At 42.1% G+C, this 2869-nt stretch overlaps 1 pseudogene; it reads right to left on the bottom strand.

Moving 5' to 3' along the window:
• Positions 1-793: 793 nt before the first annotated feature.
• LOC144664155 (uncharacterized protein KIAA1958-like) lies at positions 794-2468 on the bottom strand (annotated as a pseudogene).
• Between the last annotated feature and the right edge of the window lie 401 nt (positions 2469-2869).

Below are 2869 nucleotides of genomic sequence, written 5' to 3'. Positions count from 1 at the left end.
CTCGGATCAAATCTTGTTTTAAATTTTCCAACGACATAATATAGGGAAGGAAAATTGTTTACTAATCAAATGTAAACTTGCGGCCAGTGCCAGATACCTTAATGAGCGTCTCTCAGTCACATGATTGGCCATGCATGCCCGCTATCCCTAAAGACAAGAAATGATACTGTTTTAGAAGGCCTCTGAAGTTAGAGGTTCACATGAGACACTGCTGTACTCGACTGAAGCCGCGCTTTCTCCATTTGGATTAATAATGGTAATAGGACTGAGTGGAGTCCAATTCGGTCTGTAATCATACGAGTGATTAACAAAATCGGACGACCGCGTAGCGGGAGTCCGATTTGTTATCACGAGTATGATTACAGACTGAATTGGACGACACTCAGTCCTGTTACCAATTAATCATAACCATTACAATTTCCGAGAAAAACAAACACGTTTATTTGAGTAAGAGATTTTAATTTCAACTATTCAAAAGCATAACAATTACAGACCTCGATGAAAAAACGATGAAAAGTTCACCTGAGATCGAATAAAGACAAAAACCACTCAGTCGAATCGGTTACTTAGCAACAAAAAGAGAATTTGAAATTTACGTCATGCATTCCGTCAAATGTCATTCAATCAAAAATCAACCAAGCGCAACCACCAAGGAACGAAAAATCTTGGTAAAACGGCGCCATGTGAAGTTCACAGATTACAAAAGTACAGTATTTTTTCAAAGTACAGCTGTCTCAAGGAGCTAAAATTTATACAACAACTCTCTCAAGAAACTTTAAACGTAATCAGTTGGTTAGTCCGAGTCAGAGTCGATGATTACATGCCTCTTCCGACGTTTTTGGCTTTGCAAGGAACGATCTGAAGAAGACACGTTGTTTGTGTTGAACACACACTGGTTGAAGACTTGAAACGGCGCCTGTTGAAGATGGTTTGTGGCCATTGTGACGGAATACGATGATGCCGTGAAAGGATTAGCGGGGATGTTTTCTTTCGCGTTCAATGCTTCTTGGCACGGCTCTGGACGATTGAAAGAACGAACTGCTGATGTTGACGCTTGGACAGGAGCTGACGAAGTCGACGACGGTGCTGTATACCCGCTTGTAATGTGTGATAACTGCCTTCGTTCGCTTTCGCTGGTTTGGTCGTAATCATCTAAAGATGACTCTCTGGCATGCCCGGTGACTTGGATGATTTTGTGACGTGGTTGACCTGCTTCCTTTAATTTCGCTACGACCGTCTTTCTTGTGGAATGGTTTGTAATTTTCTTCGTACAACCCTCTGGCAAACAGCTAGCCACGGACTTCATAATTTGGCTGATTCGATGCTCCCCCATTCTTGACTTTGCGTACCAAACATTTGAATTTGGCCTAGGGATGATCGCGAGGTACAGTGGACCGGAATTCTTAAGTTGTTGGGGTCGACGTTCAAGCCATTCTTCAAAAAGTCGCACTGGATCTCTATCACCGCCGTCGGTTGACCACATTTGCTGCGGAGAGCTTCGGGTTTTGTTTCTCAATCCGCCTTGTCTCGTTTTGGTTGGATTTTCTTCAAACTGGACACATTTGTCACCATCTGCCATTTCCACGATGGAGAAATCTTCAACGTAGGCGTTATAGTGGTCCTGGCGACCTCTAAAACCCAAGTGCTCTGCGAGATTCTTGAAATTTACGTTTGTCAGGGCAAGACCACTGTGGCTTCCAAGTTGACCTTCCCTTCAAAAGATTTCTTCTTCATCTCGACTGTAGGGTTGAGCCCTGTTGGGCCGTTTCCCTTTGCCTTGGTGGCGGAGGGACTTTGCTTTCGAATTTAGAGTCTCTTGAGACTTTTTGAACTCTCGCCCGCTGATGATGGATGCGGAGTAATCTTTTTGACGAAGATACCGGTCGAGTGATGCTTGCATTACGCGAAGCGAATCAGGCTCGTATTCTGACCCGTCCTTTTTTCTGACTTCTGCGTAGAATTTTGTCAGAATTACATCCAAATCTTGTGGACTGAAGCTCTCCATTTTATTATCGACGTTACGAGCGAGACACCATTTTTGCCACACTGTCAGCCATGTTTGGGTTGTTCGCTTCGTGTTCTTGCTTGCAGCCGACTCGTTTATCTCTGTTATTTCTTCGTTTGACACTACAGGAAAACGGGACTGGTCTTCTTCTTCAATTTGTGGAACCAAGTTTAACGTCTCTGAAATGTTTTCAGCTGGAGTGGACTTTTGCTGTTGCAATTCTTCCGTTCGTTGCATTTCTGCGGACATAGACGGTGCGGCGGTCACTACGGACTGTGTTTCTTGTAATGTTGTTGACAATTCTCCAAACAAACTAGCTTCACTTTCCCAAAATGACTGTGGAAATAACTCAAAACTGACATTGGGGAAAATATCTCCAGTGGAGACATTGTCTAAAGTAAGAAATTCCTCCATTTTGGAAATCCCCAGTTTTAGAGGGTAAGTTGTAGTTGCTATGGATACTGTCATCAGTCCTGTGATTGGTGTATTTAATTTACTTTGCTTATTATGATTGGCTGTTGTAACTGTCCGATTACAGGTGTCCGATTACAGCCAACTGTCCGATTACACTGTCCGATTACAACTCTACAGAATAATTATTGAAAAATAAAGCAGTTTTTTCACCAATCACATTCAAGGAAATTGTAATGGTTATGATTAATTACATACAAGTGACACTCAACAGACGAAAAAAAAAACACCTATGTAAGAGGTATTCGATGGCAACCTAAATTAGCTTGAATTGAAATTCAGCAATCCTTGGCCAAGTCGAAAATTTTCCAATTTTGAAAACGAAGTCTCGAAATCTCGAATTGATTGGAATTATAAGGGTCTCGGAATATCGAATTTTGAAAACCTTAGTTT

Source organism: Oculina patagonica, chromosome 8, assembly GCF_052425735.1.
Source record: "Oculina patagonica isolate OP01 chromosome 8, crgOcupat, whole genome shotgun sequence".
NCBI classification, from domain to species: domain Eukaryota; kingdom Metazoa; phylum Cnidaria; class Anthozoa; order Scleractinia; family Oculinidae; genus Oculina; species Oculina patagonica.
Note: the sequence above shows the minus strand (reverse complement) of the source record. Positions and strands in the feature narration are given on the sequence as shown.